General features: G+C 44.8%; 1 protein-coding gene across 4 annotated transcripts in view; it reads left to right on the plus strand.

The window, feature by feature from the left end:
- The window catches only part of LOC143023897 (heterogeneous nuclear ribonucleoprotein K-like), a 185,791-nt gene that overhangs the window by 45,697 nt on the left and 122,351 nt on the right, over positions 1-17,743 (plus strand). The gene's annotated exons all lie outside the window — the stretch shown is intronic.

The following is a 17,743-nucleotide window of genomic DNA, read 5'->3' on the forward strand; positions in this document are numbered from 1 at the left end:
ATGTTGAAATGTGTATGGCAGAATGAGTGAAAAGGGTGGTGAGGTAAACGCCAAAAAACCGTAGGAGTTTTATTACTAACGTTTCGTCCTTAAGGGGAAGTCTCTTTAAGGACGAAACGTTAGTAATAAAACTTCTACGGTTTTTTTTAGTTTCTCACCACCCTTTTCACTCGTGTGTGTGTGTATATATATATATATATATATATATATATATATATATATATATATACATACATACATATACATATACATACATACACACTGGGTCCCAGTGAACAGATTTACATTTATGAACCACATTTCACTTTAATTCTAAGCCATCAACTTCGAGAGACATGAGAAGGCATACATGCAGAAATTGAAACGTGGTACACCCAAGGACTCGAACCTCCGCTAGCACGTGACAGGTGATAGTGACAACATTGCGCTATCAAGAGAGAATTAAAGTGAATTGTGGTATATATATATATATATACATATATATATATATATATATATATATATATATATATATATAGAATATACTGTACACACACACACACACACACACAGTATATATTCTCCATCTGGATGTCGGCAGGTCATTTCTTGGTCCCTCCGCTGAACGATAATTCTGTCTTCCTCCCCCCCCCTTCTCTCTTTATCTCTCTCCCAAATCCGTCGTTATCAGCCTTCCCGTCCCCTCCTAACTGAATAAAATAACCTTGCGTCTAGCAAGAATAGGATTATTGAGCCAAAGCCAAGTAGTTAAACGTGGTAGTCTTCATTAAGTGACTACAATTACATGTCCCGGTCCATACCACCGGTCTAGGCCACGGTCAAGGCCTACCGGTGAAGCTCCACCGTGCGGGTTCCTCGCTTCTGTGTGTGTGTGTGTGTGTGTGTGTGTGTGTGTGTGTGTCTCTCTCTCTCTCTCTCTCTCTCTCTCTCTCTCTCTCTCTCTCTCTCTCGAATCGGGTACCGGTTACCTTTCGGGTCATGTCCGGTAAGGGACGTGTTTTGGTTGTTGACCCGAGGCTTCGTCTTCAGTAGGCTTGTGGACTTCATTGAAGTGGGCTACAGTCACCACAGAGAACTGTATATGATTGTGTGTGTGTGTGTATGTATGTATGATTCTTCATGGTCTTGTATGACGTTAAATCCGTGATCGACAGCTAATAGCCTCCAAGCTGAGAGTTCAAATATTAATGGCTCGATCTGTGAGAGACCTTACAGTCGCACACATTTTTTAATCCATTGCAGTACACAGGAAAAGAGCAACGTTCGTGGGGTCCTGTCTCTTAATCTTCAATTGTCATGTCTACAGTAATTTCAAATTCATGTATGATTCTAACTTGGTCGATTTTATTCTCCATTTATCATACTTATATTTTTATTACTTCAGCCTGGTCCAAGTATATATGCTTCTATATGGATTTTTTTTTATGTGTTTAACAGGTTGTTGTATATGGGGATGGAGCTGTGTTAATGGAGTGCCGTCTCTTTGCCTGCACTCGTCAAACTATCAAACTTTGTCTGAAATTGGTTAATGTTATTTATCTGGGTTATACTCCTATACATTATTTCCAAGTTCACACAGTATGTGGGTGTGGGTGAGAGGGAGAATGTAAAAAAAGTCTTTGATCATTTCGTGGAATATCATGGAATTCCCCAATGGTGCCGTCCATCTCCAAAGGAAAGAAAACGTAGTTCTCAACTTAAATCACAAGAAATAATGAAAAAATATAATAATAGCGAGTAATAATATACAATATAATGGTAATAGTAATAAAGTTATAGTGCTGTAATATGAGATAATAATAATGATGTTTTAGCCGTATATGATTTACTGGTATTTTCACGGTTTCCATAATAAAATAATGATTTAATTAATAATTATCAATATGATTTATGATTGCGTTGTAGCATTTCTCCTATAGTTGTTTATTATTTTAGTTATTAAGTTGAATCAGTTTTTTTCACGTTGTGCACCAACAGTTCCTGAAAGGTGATGGAAATAAACATGGGTGAATATAGACAAGAAGGAAATATATGAAGATGCCTCAATGAACAAGGTTAATGGGGAACATTAGAATTGAGTAAGAAGAGATGGGGAAGTGATCAAAGGTGTTTAAGGATAGCAGGTGCACAGCCTCCGCCTTGGGAATGATGCCGACGTTGCCCTGCTGGCCCCCCCGGGTAATCGTCGAGGAGACATTCCGAAGCTGTCTGTCGGCTGGACGTGTGTACGCGCGCGCGTCTGTGTGTTTGTGTGTGTGAGATAGTGCCTGTGTATATATGTGTGTGTGATTCATCATGGTCTTAGATCACGTGTTGGACTCGTAATCAACAGCTATTACCCTCCCGGATGAGGGTTCATGTATATATGGAATGAAGTAGGTAATGTGTACGAGAGGTTTATCGTGGTCTTAGATCAGGTGTTGGAGTCGTGATCGACAGGTATTACCCTCCTGGATGAGAGCTGAGAAGTTATATATTATCCGATCTAGTATGTGTGCTCGCTCGCATTTACGTTTACACAATCATCCAGAGGAACTATTATAACGATAGGCGTAGCAATAGTTTCCCATCTAATTTTTGTTTAGTCATTAGATGTTGGTTAACAATTATTATTATTTTTTCCTCTCCTACTCGTATTCCGACCAATTATGGAACCTCCTTGGGGGAACTTAGAACTGCTGTAATTAGCCGTGGTACAAGGAAAAAGGTTGGAATGGGGGCGGGCGTCGTTTCAGCCCATTGAGTGATCTAAAGAGTAGACTCCATGGTCGAAACTATTTCTACCACTACTAGTATTACTACTACTACAACGCTCTCTCCCTTTTTCTTTTTCGATTCTTTTTTGAAGTCCTTGGTTGTTCCGTTGGAGATGGTGGGAAGATTTGACCCCATTGGTAGAATAGAATCGCCTGTTGGATTCCAGAATAAACCTAACCAGTTTGGAATGAGCGCGCGGAACGATGCTGCCGAACCGTTTGGGATCACCCTTTGGGGAGCGTTTGGGTCTCCCAAGGCGGAGGTGGAGGCACCGGCGGTGCCACGCCCCGGTGCCAGCGGGAGGAGGAGGGGGAGGGGCAAGGGTAAAAGGTGGTGGTGGTTGAAATGGTTTTCATGGTAATAGTGGATAGGTGGTAAGCACCTACCCCTCCCCTCCCTTCCATAAATGATAAAAATTTGTAGATAAAAAAGTATAATGTTGATGTCAAAGCCTCGTGTAAAAAAAAAAAAAGAGAGAGAGAGAAGTATATGAAGAACGACCACCATAGGACACAGGAAAAAGGTAAATAAAAATAAAGATAAAATGATAAATAAGAAATAAGAGGAACAACCAGACACAGGAAGAACTCGCATGCGCACTTGTCTGAATAGTAATTGCACAACATTACGACGCTATTTGGGGAGCTGCTGGCAGCTTTGCCAGGAGGCGCGAAGCTGGCGTCAAGGCCATCACCTTTGCCCAACGTGGTGGGACTGTCAGAGCAAATCAGTCGTCGGTAACTGTTGCATAGGAACCAACACACCACACAACACGCCCGCGCGTACACACAGACACCGTTCTAGAATTAGCTCAAAGTATTGTCAGTGTGTCTGTATCGCTGTTAACTCAATATACCGATTTTTTTTACGCGCACGTGCACACACACACACACACACACAAACACACACACACACACACACACACACACACACACACACACACACACACACACACACAAAGTATTTGATGGTGTAATGGTTAACGGTGAGGGCTCGCGACGATGCGGACCCAATGTCGTGCCCCTCTCAGTGGTAGAAAACTTCAGAAACACTAAGTCGTTACTGTCCTCCATGAACAATTGTGTGTGTGTGTGTGTAGGGTCACAACATTTCTTGCATGTGAACGCTTAGCTCATCCAGGAAGATGATAGCAGCCGATCACGGGTCCAACATATGATCTAGTATTACAATGAATCACCCGCGTGTGTAAAAATCTTATCTTTTGGCGTTAGACAGAACAAAAGGCAAGTACGCCGCTCTGTGAAGGAAGCTATCCAAAACGGGTTTAACCGCGTTCAACAAAGTTAGAATCCCCGCTGAGGGTTTAAAAGAGAAACAAAAGTTCTGTACGTCTTCTGTGGGTACTTTGAGTGTTGGGGATGGATCCTGAAGGTCACAGATGAGTGAGGATGGAAGGAGAAGGAGGAGGAGGGTGGTAGTGGAGGAAGAGGAAGAGGAGGGAGGAGAGGTTGTGTTACTGGTATTTTTGGAGGCGATGATGGTCAGCGTAGGAGAGGAGTTGGGTGGAGGGGGAGGGGGAAAAGTAGGCTCTGTCGTCTGCTTGTTAATCAGTACGAGAAATGAACAAAATTCTGTGGTCACATGAGCAAAATGTATAATTTTTTGTTGGGTTGGTAGGATTGTTGGCTGAGGTTAACCCGCTTCAGGTGATGGTGGAGGTAGCGGTGGATAAGGAAAAGGCTTACTTAGTATGTAGGTAGCTTTGTGTGTGTGGGAGAGATAGAATGTACAAAATACAAAACAGTTTATCATTGATGAAGTATAAGTAGTGGTATTGAATTTGCCGTGTTAAGCCCCACATTTCGGAACCTACTGTAGCCACCGGCAAACACTTTACTTCAGCCGAAGGACAGCCCTGTGGTAATTGGTCTGGAGGTGGAGGCGTGAGAGGAGTGCGGATGGGCATGGCCGTGGGGATGAGGGAGGAGGAGGAGGAGGGGGAGGGAGGCGGCTGTGGTTCTCCACTCTTGCAGTGTTGCCATGAGGACAGATGGCGGCATAAGTAGTACTGTCGAGTTCCAGATATCATGATGAAAATTATTATGTACATTCGGATCATTATTTTATTTATTTTTTGTTTTGTTTTGTGCGACGTAGTTGCCTGCTTGGTGTGTTAGTGTTTATGTTAATTTGAAAGAAGAGCCGTATTATGTACAGTGTATGTGTGTGTGTGCGTGTGCGCATATATATATATATATATATATATATATATATATATATATATATATAATATACTGTATATAATTGTGTGTGTTCAGGTGTCTATTTCCAATAACAAGTTCAAGATATACAACCTTTTCGGGTGAAGGTCCTGCCCACAAATTAATAAAATCGCCTTGCATTAACCAGAGCAAAATCAGTGAAGTGCGTCTTCGTAGCCAAAGGAGTTTATCATCGAGTTGTGACTTGAGCCCCGTAGTCGTTGAAGTCGTTCTTGTATCGTTCGTCGAGATCTCGTGCGGGTTGACGTCTTTCGTGTTGCCGTATATTGAGTCTCGTGGTTTCCTTGAGAAGACAAAAGCTTGGAGGACATCGGGAAGGTGGGAGTCGCAGGGCCTGGGAGGGGTAGGAGGAGGGGGGGGAGAGAAGAAACATCACCTTCGGCAGTAAGTGGATGACGCAATAATTCTGGTAGCATTCGGCGTACGATGTAGGACTATCGGGAGAAGATGTATGATGCATCTTACTTAGTTGGAGATGTTTGTGTATTGTATTCCTGTCATAAGAATGAGATGTGTGAGTTGTTTTTCTCTGTGGCAGTAGCTTTGACGATGTAGTTTCTTATGGGCGAGATATGCAAAGTAATAATCGAGACGTTCCCAGTCTTTGGGTACATGTTTGGGTATATGGGACGATTCACTACTTCTTCCCCCATGCCCCTGCCTTGGCCTCTCTCTCTCACCCCACCCCCTCGCTACCCCTATACATCCCTCCCTCCCAGCAACCCTCTCCTCTCCTCTCCTCTCCCCTCCTCTCTTGTCTCCTGTTTCCTCTCACACCGTCTCCGACCGAGTCTGACGCAGTAGCATCCTTCGACTTGGACGGAGCAGGTGTTCAGTTTAGTGTGCGCGCGCGTGTGTGTGTGTGTGAGTGCGCGCGTACCCGTGCTCACTGACTGTGTTCCCGCCGAGTTGTGGTGCACAGGATTCCCCCACGTGTTCGTCTACCGGGAGTGTGGTAGTGATAGTGTTCAGTCTCGGAACGGGGAAGGACGGCTGCTTTCCTACTTCGGGCCCGGTTTGTTGAGTCCTGTAGGAGGAGGAAGCTGGGTAGTGCCTTCGTCAGGCAGAACTTGGGAAGTGTTTGCCAGTCTAGTCTCCGCCTAGTCGCACGGAGGATTTTACGGTCGCACGTTTGTGAAACGTACGAGTAACGTAACGTAACGTTCTTCCACGTGGTCTCCGCTACCGGCAAATGGACTCCCCGCCTCGCGACATGACGGAAGAAAGTATGTATTGTTTGTTGTGTAAGGGTCATGTTACGTATGCATGTGTTCAGTGTAACATACCATAATCTTGAATCACGTGCTCGGCTTGTGATCGACAGTTAACAATTCGGTCGCGAGCCTAGAGTTCAATTTTGTGTGTATGTATGACAGAGACATTTGTTTGTTACTCTGGAATGCTTTGGTTGTAGGTAACGCATTTGTTGCCTTTTTGGTTAACCGTTCTGGCCCTGAACCAGAAACGGAGATGCTTTCAGTGCTATTCTTAGTGTCCTTGTGGAGCTGATGTTGGGCAACTGCAAGTTTATGAATTCAGTTGTATATTCCAAGACAACTTTGCGTACTTCGTGAGAGAGGAATTGTCGAACAGTATATGTCCATCATTGAGATCTGGACTCTTTCGTCATAGAATTGGGGAGGGGGAAGGGGAAGATGGAGTCGAGACGGAGGGATAACCTGTTTGGGGGGGGGGCAGTGGAAGGTTGATTTTGTCAATGTTCTACTCGTTCATTTATTCAGGATGTTGAAGTGCGCGTATGTACTTTGTGTCTTGGGAACATTTTGGTCTCCGTTTTCATCGTAGTTTGAATATATATATATATATATATATATATATATATATATATATATATATATATATATATATATTCCGAAAACATTACCGTCGACTTTATGTAATTACTTATTTTGTTTTCACGTTTCATATGTTATTTTAATATCAGTGTTCAGGCCCACCATAGAATTATAGTTTTAAATGATGCTGAAAATAAGTGAATTGGAACCATTCGGTATCAAGGAATCTTGATAGCATTGAACTGAAGTCTCCTCATCTTCGGTCGACATTTGCTGCTTGAGGTATTAGTCCCGTCTCAAGAGGAAAAGGAGGAGGGGGGAAAGGGGGGGGAAGCATGTGAAGAGTGTGTGCGTGCCGGGGGGGGGGGAGTCTTAGCGTCCGTCCCCTCCCGGGTACGCATCATGTCATTCACTTGTTTCTGTCATCGTCTTCGTCCTCTACACGATGACTTTACGAGCGAGACATCTTCGAGGATCCTCTGCCCGCCCTTGAAGGACATTCTCAGACTTGAAAGGACGCTGGATGGCTGTCGAGGAGGAGGTGTGTGTGTGTGGAGGGGGGGAGGGCTGGCTTGGAGAATGACTCGAAACACCTGACGATATGGCAACATCGGGTCTGGTGGCCGTGTTGCCATACGCTGGGTTGTCCGTTTTCCTCCCTGAGGTCTGCGACGGTGGTGGGGTGAGGTGGAGGTGGTGGAGGGTGCGTGAGGTGGGTAGCCAACTTCTAGGCGAGTTGAGTGGACGGGAGGCCTGTAGCTCCTTCGGGCAGAGGTGGCCTAAGTCCCTGCTCAGAGGTGTGTGTGGTTGTTTGTCTGTTTTATCAACCACAATGCACTTTAATTCTAAGCCACCCATGTTGATGGCTTAGAATTAAAGTGCATTGTGGTTGATAAAAATGTATCGCTATTTACTGTGACCCATTCAGTGTTGTACATATATATATATATATATATATATAATATATATATATATATATATATATATATATATATATATATATATATATATATATATATATATGCAAAGTAGACCACTTGGAAAAAAAAGTTTCCTTTTTCCTAGTGGTCTACTTTGCATAAGTGAACACACGTACCCGTGTTATTATTAGCATATATATATATATATATATATATATATATATATATATATATGCATTGTGGTTGATAAAAATGTATCGCTATTTACTGTGACCCATTCAGTGTTGTACATATATATATATATATATATATATATATATATATATATATATATATATATATATATATATAATATGCAAAAATCACATCACCGTGATATGCAAAATAACCACAGAAGGGAAACTTGTAGACAGTAAGTACTTTCGTGTATTACATCTTCAGAGTGAAGGTGTAATATACGAAAGACTGTCTACAAGTTTCCCTTCTGTGGTTATTTTGCATATATGTATTTATTTATTTATTTATTTTGTTTATTTATTTATTTATTTATCTATTTATTTTTTTAGGGGGGTGAGGGGTGTCGAAGGCCAGAAGTGTTGAGGTCTCCGGAGTGAGCGGCATGAGGTGCTCAGGTCCAGGTTGCGGTCACCGTATGAGGAGGAGGGGTGGGAGTCGCCGGGGGGGAGGGGTTAGTGAGGTGGATATAATCATACACGTGGTAAGGTCGTGAGGTCTTGGTCCTATACATTGTAGCGTTGTGATGTTGATATTTATTTGCTTGTAAGTCTATTTCCCGGAATTTAAAAAAAATAATAATAATAATACTTCGGTTTAAAAAAAAATCGTATGACGACAAAGTACATACTGGAGACGCAACAGGAAAAGTATTGAGATAATGGTGGAGGTGGTGGAGGAGGAGGAGGAGGAAGAAGAAGAAGTTCGTGGCGGCCTGCCACTGGTCGGCCTTGTTGCCTCTGCCTGTGTGTCCCGAACTCAAGCGTTCTCCTCCGTCTGCGTATAGCATCTGCCCCTCGAGGCTTCCTCCTTGTGGTACTGCTCCTCTTCCTCCTCTTCATCCTCTTCATCCTCATCCTCATCATCCTTCTTCTTTTACACCTACGTTCTCCCTGCTTCCCCTTCCTCTTCTCCTTACTCCTTGTCCAACTTTTTCCCCTACTTCTCCCTCTTCTTCCTACTCCTGATCCTCCCTCTCCTCCTTCCCCCTCTTCTTCACATTCCTGCTTATCCCTCCCCCTCCTCTACCTCTTCCTAATCTCCTCTTATTCGCCCCCTCATCTTCCTTCCTCCTCTCTCTCTCTCTCTCTCTCTCTCTCTCTCTCTCTCTCTCTCTCTCTCTCTCTCTCTCTCTCTCTCTCTCTCTCTCTCTCTCTCTCTCTCTCTCTCTCTCTCTCTCTCTCTCTCTCTCTCTCATATCCTTTAGATAGCATGGAAGGGGTTGTTGGGTGACGAATTCGCGCCCGTTGTTGTCGGCTGGACAGTCATTAAGCCACGAGGTTAGTGTGAGTCATTTGGTGTCAGTCAATCAGTCACCGAGTCATTAGAGTTATTTGATCAGTCAGTGAGTCACCGAGTTGGTTATTGATTCTTTGTCAGGGAGTCGTCCGTTTAGTTATTGGCGTAGTCAGTTACTCGTTCGTCAGAACAACTGGTTTTTGTTCAGTAAACTAGGTATTCAGGCAGCCACTCAGTCACCTAACCAGTCAGTCAGTCAGTCTGGTAAATATTCAATCAGTCAGTCACTTAAGTAATCAGCCAGCCGGTCATTTAGTCGACAGTTCGCTAACCAATCTGTAAGTCTGTTAATCAGCTAACCAGTCTGTCAGCCGTGGAACCGCAGATGCTGGACGCATTCCGAACGTGTACAGACCCTATATGGTCACAGAGGTATTTGTATGTGCGTCACGTATGTACGTATTTGCACTTACAAGCTCGCTCAGATCTCATCTGGTATGGTAATCTCTTTCGATCACGAGGCCAACACGTGATCTAATATATATATATATATATATATATATATATATATATATATATATATATATATATGATAATAAGAACACGGGTACGTGTGTTCACTTATGCAAAGTAGACCACTTGAAAAAAAAGCACCTAACGAAGCAGATCGCTTTCGTATATTACATCTCAGTGAAGATGTAATATACGAAAGCGCTCTGCTTCGTTAGTTTATTTTTTTCCAAGTGGTCTACTTTGCATATATATATATATATATATATATATATATATAATATATAATATATTTATATATGTGTGTGTGTGTGTAACAAAGCGTTGAGCAAATAGAACTTTACACAAGTAACGAGGATGTGAGGGGTGGGGCGAGGGTGCGGTGGAGGGGGTTGGGGGGGTCACTCCACCCCTTCAACATCCGGAGTTGCCTTTGTCGCCTTCCGGCAGATTGTGGCTATAGGTACACCCCCCCTAATTCTCCCCCACCTTCCTCCCTCCCTCCCAATGGAATAAAATCACCTGGAGTCAGCAAGAATTAAGTTCCCAGGTTTTAGGACGGGCATTTGACACCAGTGTCCAAGCAACTTAGGATATCGCTCCCAGGACCGTCGTCCACATCTAGAAATCTAGACGCTTGTCAGTGCCCGAACCGTCCGCCCATTCTCCCCCTTCCCTCCCACTTCCCTCCCACTTCCCTCCTCCCTGTTCCCCTCTCCCCTCCCTCCTCCCCCCTCCACAAGAAACAACAATGATATCGAGTATCGGGAGGAAATCCAGTTTGTTTCGTATCAACTGTCACAGGTGTGTGGGATAGGGAGGATAGGACCATTCGGGTGGTGGTGGTGGGGGGGAGAGATGAGGCTATAGAGTAGGGAAAGGGAGGCTAAATAAAGAGTAAGGAAGGTTGGATTGTGGGGGAGGGGAGGTGGGTGAGGCTACGGTTGGATCTTTAGAAATTAAAGGGGAATGGGGGTTAGTATATGGGGGAGGTAGTCGCAAGATTTATGTATTATTATTATTTATTATCATTATTATTATTATTTATTTTTGAGGTTCTAATATATTTTAAAGAGGTTCTCCCCCATTTAAGACTATTTACAGTTCTTGCATTTCATTGGGGGTTGGTTTGCTCCAGGTAATTTTATTCAGTTGAAGGGGTACAAGTGATTTTATTCAGCTGAAAGAAACCGCCTACTCAAAGCATTGAAAGCTACGACAAACTTTTGGCGCAAGTTGTGGTTGTGTTTTCTGTCGATGCCGCAAGGCGATTTTATTTAGGGGAAGGAAACGTCCCTCCTCCTGGTGGACGCCAAAGGGAGGCAGATGGGAAACGGGATGAGGGATGAGTGGGAGTTGAGTTAAGGATAGGATTGAAGGAAGGAAGGGACATTGATGGAGGGTGAAAGAAATTGATGTGAAAGTGAAGATGTATTTGCTGAAGGAGTGAGTGGGGGATTTAGGACTGTTTAGAGAAGAGGGATGGGTGGGGAGGAGAGGGGGAGGTGTTAGTGACGCGTTATTTCCGGGAGGAACAATGGAATAGGGTGGCGAGTCCTTCCCCCCTCCCCCCCCTCTCTCTCTCTCTCTCTCTCTCTCTCTCTCTCTCTCTCTCTCTCTCTCTCTCTCTCTCTCTCTCTCTCTCTCTCTCTCTCAAAAATCGTTTGTGTTCAGTATTATTTCGTACTGGTAGTATTGTTACACCCATTTTACTTATGTTCAACTCGTAATTGTAGTTTGTTGTGAGCTCACAAACAATCTGAGTGTGGGGGGGGAGTTCAGGACCTCGTGTAGTGGGTGGGGGGGGGAGTTCAGGACCTTGTGTAGTGGGTGGGGGGATCACCGTGAGTTCGACAGTTCCCCTACGACGTGGTGGTGGTGGTGGTGGTGCAGTTGCATGCGATACGAGAGGACCAGCGACCTCTGGCAGACAAACGCCAATGAGGTGGGGGCTGATTGTTGTCTGGTGTTTTGCAGGTGGCTCGTGAGGTGGCGGTGGTGGGGGCAGGTGGTTTGACCACCCGGCCTGGATGGTTGAGGGGGATTGGGTGGTTGGGGGGGTTCTAAACAAATGATGGTGCCTAAGGGGGTGGGGAGGTGATCGCCTCTCACGTGAGGGAGGGCCACGGAGATGAATTGAATCACCTGGCGACAGGTGAATGTACCACCCGGAACGGAAGGGGTTACTGGCGATAAGTCCTTGGCCACCGACAGGTTGGCATGGAAGCGAATAAAATCATCGGGCGGTAGCTGTGATGTGAGGAAAAGGCCTTACCACCCAGCACAAAAGGGGCAGATTATAATGTCGGGGACATATACAATAGAAATCATGTACATGTTATGGTTGAGTAATTTATCATTTTTCTGTGAATCGTGGTGACATCGGTTCTTGGGCCATTTCTTTCAATTCTTAATTCCGAAAACTTCTGCCGCTTTGGTTTTGACGGCGATGGTGGCGGTGCCGGGCCGCCTCGGCCCTACTCGCGAGTGCCTGGGGGGGCGTTGCAGTAGTAATAGTACGGATTGTCGTAGTACATCCTTTGACTCGTGTCGAGTACCTGTCCCCTCCTGATATCGTGGATTGGGTGGTGGTACTGGGGATGGGCATAGTTTTGATGGTGTGGATGGTGATGGTAATTTTTACTTTTTTGATAATTATTGTAGCCTCTTGCTGCCACTTCGGTGCTGGACGGGTTGGCTTGGGTTAACATATGGCTTTCTGGCAGCTTCGGTCATTTTTCTTTTGGCCTTTTGCTGTTTCATGTTCTTTGTTCCATGTGAGGGGACATTGTTTCTGCGTCCTGTTTCACATTTAGGAACGATTTTTTAAGAGGCCCAAGAGTGGAAGTTGAGGGCACTCTTCTCTCCTGTTTTTGGGCCTTTTGACCCTCGGAAGCTTCTGGAAGTAGCGGAGTGACTTCCTTGGGCGCAGTGATTTTTTTTTTTTTTTTTTTTTTTTTTATCCACAACCAACAAGGTCAAAACGTCCTCTCCGCAAGCTTCATCAGAAGGAGGAGGGGGAGTCTTTTCTGGTACTTTGGGTTCTCGGGTCTCGTTGGAATGCTCTTAGAAAGTCTTCTTTGGTGGCCGAAGTCTTCTCGATCTCTTGAAAAGTCTTCTGTTCATCAAGAAGGTTCTCCTTGCCTTCGAGTAGCTGGAGTTCTTTATTTCCGCTGATTTCCCCTCTCCTCGATGTCCAGCAGTGCCTTGGAGTCTTCGGGAAGACTGCATTATACACAATCATGCCCGCAAACAACACAACATACACTATATAAAGGATTTGTGGGAAAACCCAGTTTCGGCTCTGGCATTCCTTAGGGAGACGGGACTGCTCGGACAGACAGTCTAGGGAACGACAACAACTACAACAACAATCTTAGGACCACAAGTGTTTTTTAATAGGTTCACATTATCTAAATTATATAGAAATTTGCCCGGAATAATGATGCACGTGTTGCTGAGAACATATATATGAAACAATAAGTAAATTAGAAAATATAATAAAATGAAAAATCGCGCTTACGTGTGCATGTAAATCTATCGCGCCATGCACAGGATTCGTGTGAGAGGGAGTGACTTTTCTGTTTCGTCTTTGGGCCTTTTCCTTTTCATTCTGGCTACCGCCAGACTATTTCATTCGTCTTCGTGGGACTGTTGGCAGTGAGGGTGGCGTATTTTGTCCCGATTACTTCAATACCGATTGGTACCTTGTATTCTTGCTGCCGCCAAGTGATTTTGTTCATCTGTGGCACTCCCACTGGAGCCGAGTTGTTTAAGAGGGAGTTCAGGAGGCTGAAGTCCCTGAAGTAGGATGACGTAGTCGCTGGCCTGAACGGACCAATTGAGGAAGCTGAAAGAACAAGGAAGAGTTGAAGGATCGAGGCGGAGGGGGAGGGGGAGGGGCGGCGCAGAAAATCCTCGAATGATGGGGTAAAGATGAAGCAAGACGAGGACATTTGATGGGGGAGGAGATGGGGGGGAGGCACGGTGATGAGTGGGTATTACGTGGCCCGGGGTGTGGAGGGGACGGGAGGGCGGCGGGAGGTGGATGTGGGTTGGTAAGTTGTGTGCAGGAACAGTTGTGGACCCGCAGGACTGTTGTATGTGTGCGTGTAGGCAACCCTCCAGCTCGTGAACGTGTGCGTATACGAAGTAGAGGAGTCTCTGACAAGTGCATAGTCGCTCTGAGATGTTCTGTTGTCGATCTGGGGGGTCAGTCGAGCTGGTAGAAAGTCCCCCACTACCTGTAGTGTTGGTGGCATTTTGTTTATGTATGTACGTGTGTGTGTGTGTGTGCGTGCGTGTGTGTGTGTGTGTCACATAGAACTAAGAAAAATACAAAATAATTTGTAAAATATTATTATTGTTGTTGTTGTACAGAAGTGGGCACAAGACTGATTGCGCCATAGGTTGCGCCAGAACTCCCTCTCGGGTCCAGGTGCTGTTGTAGCAGGTGCAAGTGGCGGAGGGGGACGGGAAGGGGATGTGGTGACACCCACCCTCCCGCCCCCCAATTCGCTGGAACTGTTGTGATGGAAAATCAAAGTGAGTTTACACCAGGATTAGCTTTGCTGCGGTCGAAGCCGTCACCTTTGAGCAATGACGCAAGTGGAAAAGCATCTTAGAAATGTAGTACCCAGTGCCAAATATGGAAGGTTAAAATTATCATAATCGAAAATAAATCTGATCATTCATGCATTGTGTGTGTGTGTTTATGTACACTGATTGTTATGTGTACGTATTTGGGTCTGCATCCCGCCCCCCACCCCTTTTTTTGTGGAAGGGGGGGGAGTGAGCCAACACCGCGCTATAGCGATGTTGGTATTACTGTTGTTGACAATAGTGCAGTTGGCAACCCTGATACTTCACATAAAAATAGTTAACTCCCAGCAGCACGTATCTTTACCACATATGCAAGCACACACACACACACACACACACACACACACACACACACACACACACACACACACACACACACACACACACACGCATACACACACAAACGCGCGCGCACCCCCACACACAGCTCAATAAAATCGTCGGGTGTTAACCAGAACAAAGTCGCTAAAGGGGTGTTTTGGGGGGTCGGGCACCGTTGCGAAGGGGTGTGGGGGGCGTGACCAACCCTTGAATAAAATCGTTTAGTGGCAGCTTGGGCAAAGTGTGCCGTGAATAACGAACGAGTTGGAACAGCTGTTCTTTACTCAGAACATAAACGTCTAGATTCACTTGATTATTTGATATGCGTTTACTGATTATATGAGCATAAAATTAAGGGTTAATGAGAACACAGATTAAGTTAATTTAGGTTCTAGATAAATCCGCCGAAAGCGCGAGAGTGAATCATGTGACGGGAGAAGGGCGAGTGTGGCGGTGTGCCCACCACACGACGTTTTATTCCAACGCCGGGTCCGAATGACAAACCGAAATGAGGTTTTGATTCCCGAAACGAGGTTTATTGGGTTTTGAAGTTGGTCGCGGGTTTTACTAGGAAGTAGCTGGAAATCGTCTTCTCGGGCCCAGGTGGAGATTGGAACGCAGAATGTCGGAAATTGTTTTAAAAAAAAATATAAACTTGTACGTGACACTTGTGACGCCGCACAGGCGCGCGCGCGCACACACACACACTTTTATTTAATTTTTCTAATTGTTTATATTATTTTTTTTCACTCTTACACTATGACGTCATTACTCTATCACCAAATATTCATGTATACATATACGTTAGATTGTGTGTGCATGTGCCGCCGCAGGCGATAGGAAGTAATCGAAGTAGACGGCACAGGCACGACACCGCTCGCCGTGGCACGGCACCGCTCGACGTGGCACACTTCACTGGCTTACCAACCGAGTGATTAACAAATGGAATAGGCTTCGTAACCATGTAGTGAGAGCTGAAACTATTGGTTGTTTTAAGAGAAGATTTAGATAACTTTGGTGGTAACTGACATGGAACTGCCTAGTGTAGGCTTCATGGTGCCATGCAGTCTCCTCCATTTTATGTTTTTATGAAAAGGGTCAAGCGGAGGGCCTCCGCTTAATCTATTATATCTAAATAATCAAGGAAATATACAAGTAAATGAATAAATGGGTAAGTGGAAATAAAAATGCAGTATTCGGTGGTGACGGGTCCCGGTTTTTTTTTTTGTGTGTGCTTTTTTTTTTTTTTTTTTTTTTTTTTTTTTTTTTTTTTTTTTTTTTTTTTTTTTTTTTTTTTTTTTTTTAGGAGTGACACACAAAGAGGAAGACCGAGAAGATGAAGGGAGAGGTGCGGGAGGATTCGAAATGAGTTAGAGATTGACTGTGGGTTCTTATACATTTTATCTTATATTCTGCAGGTCTTTCAAAGCAAAAAGTAGATAGTCAGGTGTTCGCTTGAATTATTTATTTTATTCTTTTAGGCCCAGAGGCGAGTAAAATGAAACCATCATTAGCTAGAATAAAATGACTAGTAACCATCGGATTATTAATCGAATAAAGATAAGAATCATGGTAGTTTGGGAGTGAGTCTTGCGCCCACCTGGAGAAGGACGAGTGTGGCAATGTAGATCATTTAACCTTTTGGTTAAATAAATGAAAAACGAATTGAAGACGCGGATAGAATAGTTGTCGGGGGAGGCTGAAGGCTTTTATGTCTACAAAAGAAAACTGGCTTTGATATTGTTCCTAGAAGCCTTTCGGGCTTGAGACAAGGCTCTTGTTGGTCTGGTGTGGCTTCACAACCCAAAGCACACAGGACTTGGGCTACGTGGAGCACGTAGACCAGGAAGGGACAGACGGCGAACCTAGATGGCGTGGTGGTCAAGGCAGGAGTGTTGAGATTAAGGTTAGATCGTGTTTGGAATTGTAACGTAGCGGCGGGGACGAGGGACGACAGCGTTAGCGTCCGCGGCGGCGGCGGCGGCGGAGGAGACTTGGGCAGCACTCCACGCACAGAGAAATGCTCTTTGGATGATAAACGAAACTAGCCCTTATTCCTCTTCATCAAAGGGGTCCACTTTCATGCTTCCTGCTTTCCCTCCCTAAAATTGAATCAAGTTATCTGGCGTTTGACAGAACGAAGTATGTAATGTCTGGCTAGGAAATGAGTGGGATTGGGCTCTTTTAAGACCCTCTTACAGGGAGGAGGAACCAGGCATTCATGTACCACTTGTGCATTTTACTAGCACATGTGTGCGTGCGTCGTGCCTTCCATACACGCGCGCGCGCACACACACACACACACACACACACACACACACACACACACACACACACACACACACACACACACGTCGTGAACGTGTGAATAACACGATTGGTCACTTCGTAGACTTTATTATGGTGACCTAACCTACCTTAGGGGCGGCCCCCGACCGGAACGTTGTCACGGTCAATCGTGACCCTCGTTAAGGTATGTTTTGCGATGATTAGCTTTGCCACCACATCCAATGGCGGGCGACGCGTATCACTACTCGGGTAAAAGCGTTGGTAGGTCCGGTTAAGATTTCAGTCTCGTTCTCCTCATGCATGTCTAAACAAAGAATTAGTGATCTAGACAATCGTTTGACGATCATCATTGAGCTTTGAATGATAATCGCACCGACCTAAACGTACCTTTAGGTCGGGTCCGCCCTTGTTTAGCGTAATAAAGTCGTCAGGCGGGTGGGAGGTGGCGAGGCTGATACCGCAAAGGGATTGCAATGAACCAAGCACACAGGTGTTCATATATTCAGGTGTTGGGTGGCACAGGTGTTCAGCGGGTTGTAGTTAGAGGAAATTTTAACTCGTGTCTGCCTTGGGGGTGCTTAGTGTGTTTGTATCAGCCGTGGTGAGTGGTTCCCTTGCTTGGGTATCTGTGATTTCTTTGTCCGTTCAACTGAATATGGCAGATGTTCAGCAGGGATTAGCGTTCTACGCCAGTGTTTCCCAACATTTTCCGACCCTAGTACCCACTGTAGTCAGGTCTAGCCAGTGCAGCACCCTTAACAAATATTGTTACTAGAAGGATAAAGGAATGTACGAGTATGCATCGCTTTCTAGTAGCCCCCTAAATTGATTT

Source organism: Oratosquilla oratoria, unplaced genomic scaffold (genome assembly GCF_046742065.1).
Source record: "Oratosquilla oratoria isolate Oo_2021 unplaced genomic scaffold, ASM4674206v1 SCAFFOLD69, whole genome shotgun sequence".
NCBI classification, from domain to species: domain Eukaryota; kingdom Metazoa; phylum Arthropoda; class Malacostraca; order Stomatopoda; family Squillidae; genus Oratosquilla; species Oratosquilla oratoria.